This window comes from Mirounga leonina, unplaced genomic scaffold (assembly GCF_011800145.1).
Source record: "Mirounga leonina isolate KUSES-001 unplaced genomic scaffold, KU_Mleo_1.0 Mir_82, whole genome shotgun sequence".
NCBI lineage: Eukaryota > Metazoa > Chordata > Mammalia > Carnivora > Phocidae > Mirounga > Mirounga leonina.
The window spans coordinates 22126669-22135160 of record NW_023270825.1 but is presented as its reverse complement, the minus strand read 5'-3'; the positions used below and the strand labels follow the sequence as shown (position 1 = coordinate 22135160).

Sequence of the window (8492 nt, the reverse complement as noted above, 5' to 3'; positions counted from 1 at the left end):
AAATAAATAAAATCTTAAAAAAAAAGAATCCACTTAGAAAATTTTAATTTCAGCTTTTCACTGTTAATATTTCCAAATTATTGAATGCAGGGATACTTCCTTAGGTTTTTATGCATTACTGGACAAGCTCTAGCACAGTGTAGGGTAAGAAGGCTATAACATATCAAATTGTACCTGAGAGCCATACATCTTCACCACAACAAAGTCCAGGGAGGATTTTTTTTAAATGGGAGATATTTCTGCATTTTTGTACAGTGATGTTAGTGATGTAGTAAAGAGAGAAAAAGGGTGCAGAGGAGAAAGTATAATTGCAATTGGAAAGTCATAGAATAGGAAGAGGGGATGAAATTGAGAGCATTCTGGGAGGCTAATATTAAATTAAAGCAAGGAGTGAAATAGGAGCAGGGAAGCTGAGTATATTCATGAAAATGCAACAGATAACTAGATTTTATAATGGGGAAATACTGTAGTTTTCTTCTGATTGCTTTGAATCTTCCTCCCAGTGAAATAAGAGTTGAAGTTATCATCTGGATGTAGAGTATGAATAGGGTTTTGAGGATCAGAAAAACATGTGAAATGCCAGCCATCTGGGGCAGTAGAAGCAACCCATCCCAGTCAGGCTTTGCCCCAACCATTTACTGATATTCCACTTCTCAAGGTCACCATGGACTTCCACTATGCCAAACCCAATGAACAATTCCCAATTTTTGGCAGCATCTGACACAGTTGATGAATCCCCTGTTCTTAAGACACCTTCTTATTGGGGCACCTGGGTAGCTCAGTCAGTTAAGCGTCTGCCTTCGGCTCAGGTCACGATCCCAGGGTCCTGGGATCGAGCCCCACATCGGGCTCCCTGCTCGGCGGGAGGCCTGCTTCTCCCTCTCCTGCTCCCCCTGCTTGTATTCCTTCTCTTGCTGTGTCTCTCTCCGTCAAATAAATAAATAAAATCTTTCAAAAAAAAGACACCTTCTTATTTATCTTCTAGGTCACTATACTCTCCTGGGTTTTGTTGTACTTCCCTTTGGCTGTTCTTTTTCAGTTTCTTTTGCTTGATACTCCTTCTTCCTGACCTCTAAACATTGGACTTCCTCAGGACTCAGTCATCAGCTCTCTTCTGTTCTCTATCAACATTCTATAGTTGAGCTCATTAGTCCCAATGTTTTAAACATCTTCTATATGCTGATGGCTCCCAATTTTAAATTTCTAGTTCTGACATATCCCTTGAGCATTAAACTCATTTACCAATTGCTTACTCAACATCTCCACTTGGTTGTCTAATAAGGTTCTCAAAATTAGTATGTCTAATATAAAACTCATGCTCCTCTCCATTTCCTCTCTCCCCTCCCCACCACAATTCACTTCTCTGCTTCATCTTCGTCAATATTACAACAGTTCACCTACCTGCTCAGATCAAAACTGTATTAGTCAGGGTTCTTCACAAAGCATAACCAGTAAGATACGTAAACATATAGAAAAGATGTATTTTAAAGAATTATTAGCTCATGCAACTGTGAGGGCTGGCAAGTCTAAAATCTGCAGGAAAGGCCAATAGGCTAGAGACTCAGGGAGGGGTTGATGTTGTAACTTAAGTCCAAATGCAGTCAGGAGGCAGATTCCTTCTACCTTAGGGGACCATAGTCTTTGCTCTTAAGGCCTTCAACTGATTGGAGCATACCACTCACACTATGAAGGGTAATCTGCTTTATTCAGAATCTACTGATTTAAATGATAATCATATTAATCATGTTAATGTTAATCTAAATTAAATTAAAATTTAAATGTTAATTTAAAAAGTTTCTTCACTACAACATCTAGCCAAGAGGACATAAAATTAACCATCACGGTCCACCTCTTGTCAACTTGACATCCATATGCATCTTCTTAAACTATATTTAATCTCCAAATAAAGACCATAATAAGGTCATAATTCTAACATGATACAGATATCCTGTGTACAGCCAAAACACACTCATATTTTCCCTAGAAAAGGATGCAAAGTGCTTAGGTGATAATTCAGTTTTCTTCTTGATATCTTGTAATTAAATCCTGTGATATAAAGTGAATACATCTTATATGATAAAGAGATAAAAGGGGAAAAAACAAAGATATTATATATACATATGTCATATATATTCATTTACATATATATACACATATATACATACATATATCCATATAGATATAGATATAAATATAGATATAGATATATACATATATATATCATCTTTGGTGTCTATGCAGAGCTTGTGTCCAACCATCCTCAAAAAGTCATTATTTTCAGTTCTTCCTCATAGGAGGCCTGTAGGCAGCAGCCATGACCCCCAGCTGGAATGGCATGATACTGAGGCCCCACTTCCACATGGCAGGGGCACATGGCCACGTGGTTCAACCAGCTGGCACCAGGAGATTCACAGACACGAGGCCTGGCAAGCCAAGGCATGCTGCATTACCCTGTGCCCAGCATGCGGGCCCACCTAGCCCATTGTAAAGTGTCCCACAGTAAGGTATCACACCAAAGTGCGAGCTGGCAGGGGCTTCAGCTTGGAAGAGTTAAGGGTGGCTGGCATCCACAAGAATGTGGCATGGGTTACTGGGATCTCAGTGGATCCAAAAAAGTAGAACAAGTCAATGGAATCCCTACAGTCCAACATGCAGCAGCTGAAGGAGTACCACTCCAAGCTCATCCTCTTTGCCGGGAATCCGTCTGTCCCCAAGAAGGAAGACAACTCTGATGAAGAACTCAAATTGGCTACCAAACAGGACTGGTCATGCCTCTGGGGAATGTCTAGAAGAAGGAGAAAGCCAGAGTCATTACAGAGGAGGAGAACTATGTCAAGGCCTTCACCAGTCTTGGCGTGGCCAGTGCCAATGTCTGGCTCTTTGGCATCTGGGCAAAAAAGGCCAAGGAAGCTACAGAACATCATGTTGAAAAGAAAAAATAAAGTGCCATTGGCCACTTGTAAGAAAAGAAAAGTCATTATTTTATTTTTCTCAATGCTCAGTCATCTTGATAAAACACCAAATATCCCTCTGGAATAGACTGGGAGAAACAATAGCAGTATACATTTTTGGCAGTGTAGTAGGGTCCTTTTTCAAGGGGAACTGACCTCCCCTTCATTCAGTTCAAGGGGTCCTGAGTCTAAACTGGCTCAAGTTTAGGAATTAATTATGGGTCTGTGACTCTCTGCTTTTATGATTCAAATTTGACTTCTGTTCCTTTGACCTAGAACTCTCTGCTTACACAAATTAAGAATTTAGTAGACTTACCATGCATTTTACTCCTAGAAATATCATGATCAGCTAGCCAGTGCCGTAGCTCTCTGCAAGTCATAATATTCTAATTGCTGCTTTGATTCTGCTATCCATTAGAGCAACCATGACCACCTTGCCTTTGGTGATTAAATAGAACCACTTGGCCTTTGACACCTTGGGATTCAATTACTTCCACGGCATTTAGGTTTTCCAAGTCAGTGACAGCTGTTCCCACTATAATTTCTGACCTATAGAGAAAACAATCACAAAGTTCTTCAAGAATGTTGGGCCTCTCCTCACAAACTTACTGGTCATAGTCATATTGAAAAGTATGTCCTCTGTACCCTCCTAGGGTGGATGAGGAGATCTTAAGTGATAAATCCATTCTAACATTCCAATCTCCCTAAGCCTTTGAATCTCTTCCTCTGTAGTTTATCAAAGCAGTTCTGGCATTTCAGTTCATTTAGTGTAGACCACCTGTTTGTTCGTGTTTCAGGTAGCCAACCAACCAATCCGTTAGAGCTCTTTCTAATCCCCTAAGCTGCAACATTAAATCCAGATCTCTGCTTATCAATAAATTCTGCCTGATCCAATTTTATGGCCCTTCCACCACTATGCCACACCTTTAAATATTGACTCCCACCCATATTTCCTGGATTTCTGCTTATAAAAATTGGAAAAATCATGTAGTTCTTGTGGAGTATACTACACCTCTTTATGGGTCACATTTTGTATGTCACCATTAGGGGTCTACAGGAACTTGAGTCCAGTGATAGATCTAGAAGCAAAGACAGTGGTGGGGGTGGTCCTGAAGAGAATCATCAGTGTCTTGCAAGGCAACTACCTCAGGGGAGACCATTATAATTTCTTTAGGCAGAGCAAGGTTAATCTCCTCAGATGAGGATGAAGTGGCTGCTTCTACTGGCAAAGAAGACTCATGGGAGTTAAAGTGTTCAATGTCCCCAGCTTTATCAGGATCTTCCCATATTCCAATTTTCAGGATCTCATTCCTTCCCAATTTATGCCCTCACTTTAATAGCAGACACCCTGTGAGGTTGAAAATTCAATTTGCATTGTAATTCAACCACTTGCAGGATGAGACTCTGAGTTTGTTTCCAGCACTCTCAGCTCTTTGCTACAGGTGATAAGGGTTTCTTTCAGGACAGAATAGAAACTTTCAGGTCATTAACGTGGCATATGAGCTGGGAATTTGATTCCTAAACTCATCCTTCTTTTTCCTTGCTTGGTCCAGTGCAATTAGGAGCAACTAGCCAAAATCATACTCATTATTTTGATAAAAATGTTCTAAAATATTAAATACATGGTCACTCAGAAACTTACCTCATAAGTATTTGATTAGGAGTATCCGATGGTGATACTTTTGAATCTCTATTGTCACATCACACCACAGACTATCCGTGTTCTCTTCACCAATGGAAGTAGTCATTAGTGCTTTTGAATCTAATAAGATTAGAGAACCAATTTCAAACACTGGGCACACATAAAATCAAGCATTATAAAAACCTACAAGTCATCCTCGGTGTCTTTCACTCTTACTACATTAGATCCATCAGCTCCACTTTCAGAGTATATCCTGCCTCTTATCACTTATCATATTCAATATTATTGCCATCCTCATCAAAGCTATCATCATCTCTCACCTACACTCTTTATGCTTTCTTTGCTTTCACTCTGCCTCCTACCCCACTGGCCCCTTACCCTCTGAGTCCATTATTTATGCTGCAACCAAAATGTTTTATTTAAGACATAAATTTAATCATTTCACTCACCAGCCCCAAAACGCCAGTGGCCCCATCAAACTCAAAATAAAACCCAGACTTCCTATTGCTGTTTACAACTCTATGTAGTCTGACCTTGCCTCTTTCTCTTTGATTTTATTTCCATATTCACCAGCATTTTTACAAATTCCCTAATGTCCAACTGAAGGTGTTTTTGTTCCTTTTGCCTGGAAACCTCCCTTCCCCAATTTTCTTATGGCTCCATTTAGATCATTGCTCAGGAGTCATCTCTTTAAAGTCCTTTCAGGATCACTCTATTTAAATTAACTTCATTATACATTATTCTCTTACTCTTATTAACATTTCTTCATTACTCTTATCACTGTATAGCATATCACCTATGTATTTGTTTAATGTCTGCCTTCCTAACCAGAATAAAACCTCCAAAAGGACAGGGGCTTGCCTGCCTTGTGTCCTGCCAAATCCCAAGACCCTAGAACTACCTCTAATGTGCAGTAATGCACAATCATATTTAACAAATAAATGAATAGTATTTATAGAGTACCCTAAGGTTAGTAGTCATAAGGTTGTTTAGAGGGTTAAATTTGATAATATACATATGCCAAAGACTGCTAATAATCTTCTAATGTCAATTCTTCCTTCCTTCTTTCCTGAGAATCCCCAACTTTTATTTAGTCACATGGCTTCCCAGAATAAAGACTCCATTTCCATCCCTTCCACATGGTGATGCTGAGCCAGTACCCACACCTGGTATCAGGCTGCAACCTCTGTTGTTCTTGCTACCTCCTGACCTCCCATTGCCTCTGGACCATGGATCCCCACAGAGTGAATGAGCTTCAGGCCTTGGTGAAAATGTGTAAGCAGGATCCGATCATTCTGTACACCAAGGAAATGTGCTTCCTGTCAGAGTGGGTGGAGAGCATGGTGGGTAAAATGTCACATGCTGCTCATAAAACTAAATCAGAAGACAATATCAAGGAAGAAAAAACAGTAATAAGGTGGAGGAAAACATAAAGACAGACGAACCATCAAGTGAGGAAAGTGGTCTAGAAATTGACAATGAAAGTGTGATTGAACTCTCCTGATCCCCTCAAGAAATGGGAGATGGGTGCCTGCGTGGCTGTTGGTTAAGCGACTGCCTTTGGCTCAGGTCATGATCCTGGAGTCCCAGTATCAAGTCCCACATCCGGCTCCCCGCTCAGTGGGGAGTCTGCTTCTCCCTCTGACCCTCCGCCTTCTTGTGCTCTCTCTCACTCTCTCTCTCAAATAAATAAAATCTTTTTTTTTTTAAAGATTTTATTTATTTATTTGACAGAGAGAGACACAGCAAGAGAAGGAACACAATCGGGGGAGTGGGAGATGGAGAAGCAGTCTTCCCGCTGAGCAGGGAGCCCGATGTGGGGCTTGATCCCAGGACCTGGGATCATGACCTGAGCCGAAGGCAGATGCTTAATGACTGAGCCATCCAGGTGCCCCTCAGATAAATAAAATCTTAAAAAAAAAAGAAATGGGAGATGAAAATGTAGAGCTAACCGAGGAAATGATGGATCAGGCAAATGATAAAAAATAGTGGCTGCCATTGATGCCCTAAGTGATGGTGAACTACAGAAAGCCATTGACTTGTTCACAGGGGCCATCAGGCTGAATCCTCTCTTGGCCAGTCTGTATGCCAAGAGAGTCAGTGTCTTCATCAAATTACAGAGGCCAAATGCTGCCATCTGAGACTGTGACAGAGCTATTGAAATAAATCCTGATTCAGCTCAGCCTTATGAGTGGCGAGGGAAAGCACACAGACTTCTGGGCCATTGGGAAGAAGCAGCACATGATCCTGCCCATGCTTGTAAACTGGATTATGAAGAAGATGCTCATGCATGCTGAAAGAAGTTCAACCAAGGGCCCTGAAAATTGCTGAACATGTGATAAAGAATGAGCAAAAATGTGAAGAGCAGGAAATCAAATAAAGAATAGAAAGGGTTAAGAAGGCTTGGGAAGAACAGGAGACAGCCCAGAGAGAGGAAGAAGCCAGAGGACAATCAGGAGCTCCGGATGGCTCTTTCCCAGGTGACTTTCCTGGAGGATTGCCTGGAATGGAAGGGGGCATGCCTGGAGTGGCAGGGATGCCTGGGCTCAATGAAATTCTTAGTGATTCAGAGATTCTTACAGCCAGGCAGGATCCAGAAGTTACGGTGGCCTTCCAGCATGTGGCCCAGAAACCAGCAAATATGTCAAAATATCAGAGCAACCCAAAGGTTATGAATCTCATTAGTAAATTGTCAGCCAAATGCCCCTCTGACAAATAAAGCCCTTGCTGAAGGAAGAGCAACTCTGATCACCTAATGGACATCACAGTAATTCAAACAAGTGTACCTCTGAACTTCTCATGGAGAAAGCTAGGGTACTGTGAAGATAATCCCTACCCTCTGCCCCACATGCAACTGAAACACTTTATAGTGGTTTACCATTAGGGTAATGGTAATGTTCTCTTACTATGAATTACAAACTTTAAACACTTTTAAACCTTCAAAATACTTAAAAACAATTTAAAAGTATATGTTAATTCCTATAATTTTTATTTTATTTATTTATTTTTACTAATCATTTCAGTTTTTTTCCTTTGGATTAATTGGGCAAGGAAGATACTTCAGTATGGAAGATTTATTGCTTAGAGGGAAATAAAGGTTTATTAGTGGGAGGCAAATATAACATTTAAATATACAAAGTTTGAGTTGAATATATGGTTTCTGAGGCATTTTGACTTGTCTTTTAAAATGCTTTATTTATTTATTTTTTTAAGATTTTATTTATTTATTTGACAGAGAGAGACACAGTGAGAGAGGGAACGCAAACAGGGGGAGTGGGAGAGGGAGAAGCAGGCTTCCCGCGGAGCGCGGAGCCCGATGCGGGGCTCGATCCCAGGACCCCGGGACCATGACCTGAGCCGAAGGCAGACGCTTAACGCCTGAGCCACCCAGGCGCCCCTTGGGACTCTGCATTGCATTTTATTTTATTTTATTTTATTTTATTTTATTTTATTTTTTAAAGATTTATTTATTTATTTATTTATTTATTTATTTATTTATTTATTTATTTATTTGACAGAGACACAGGGAGAGAAGGAACACAAGCAGGGGGAGAGAGAGAGGGAGAAGCAGGCTTCCCGTTGAGCAGGGAGCCGGACGTGGGGCTCGATCCCAGGACCCTGGGATCATGACCCGAGCCGAAGGCAGACGCTTAACCGACTGAGCCACCCAGGCGCCCCATGCTTTATTTTTTTAAACATGATTTATTTCAATAAAACCATTGGGACTACCAGTATTGCAGTAGGACCTGGATTGGTACTAGAAGTACTTGGTGGGGCAGCAGCAATCTTACTGCTACTTTTATATAGCATGTACCCTTGTGCAGATGCATTTAAATCTTACACTGTGGTGAAGGGATGATTTTTATAATGCTGCAGTGGAATTGGATTACTTAGCCGTG

At 40.8% G+C, this 8492-nt stretch overlaps 2 pseudogenes; both read left to right on the top strand.

The window, feature by feature from the left end:
* The first annotated feature begins 2314 nt into the window (after nucleotides 1-2314).
* Nucleotides 2315-2942, top strand: LOC118002238 (annotated as a pseudogene).
* A 2880-nt stretch (nucleotides 2943-5822) lies between these two features.
* LOC118002501 lies at nucleotides 5823-7312 on the top strand (annotated as a pseudogene).
* The last annotated feature ends 1180 nt before the right edge of the window (nucleotides 7313-8492 follow it).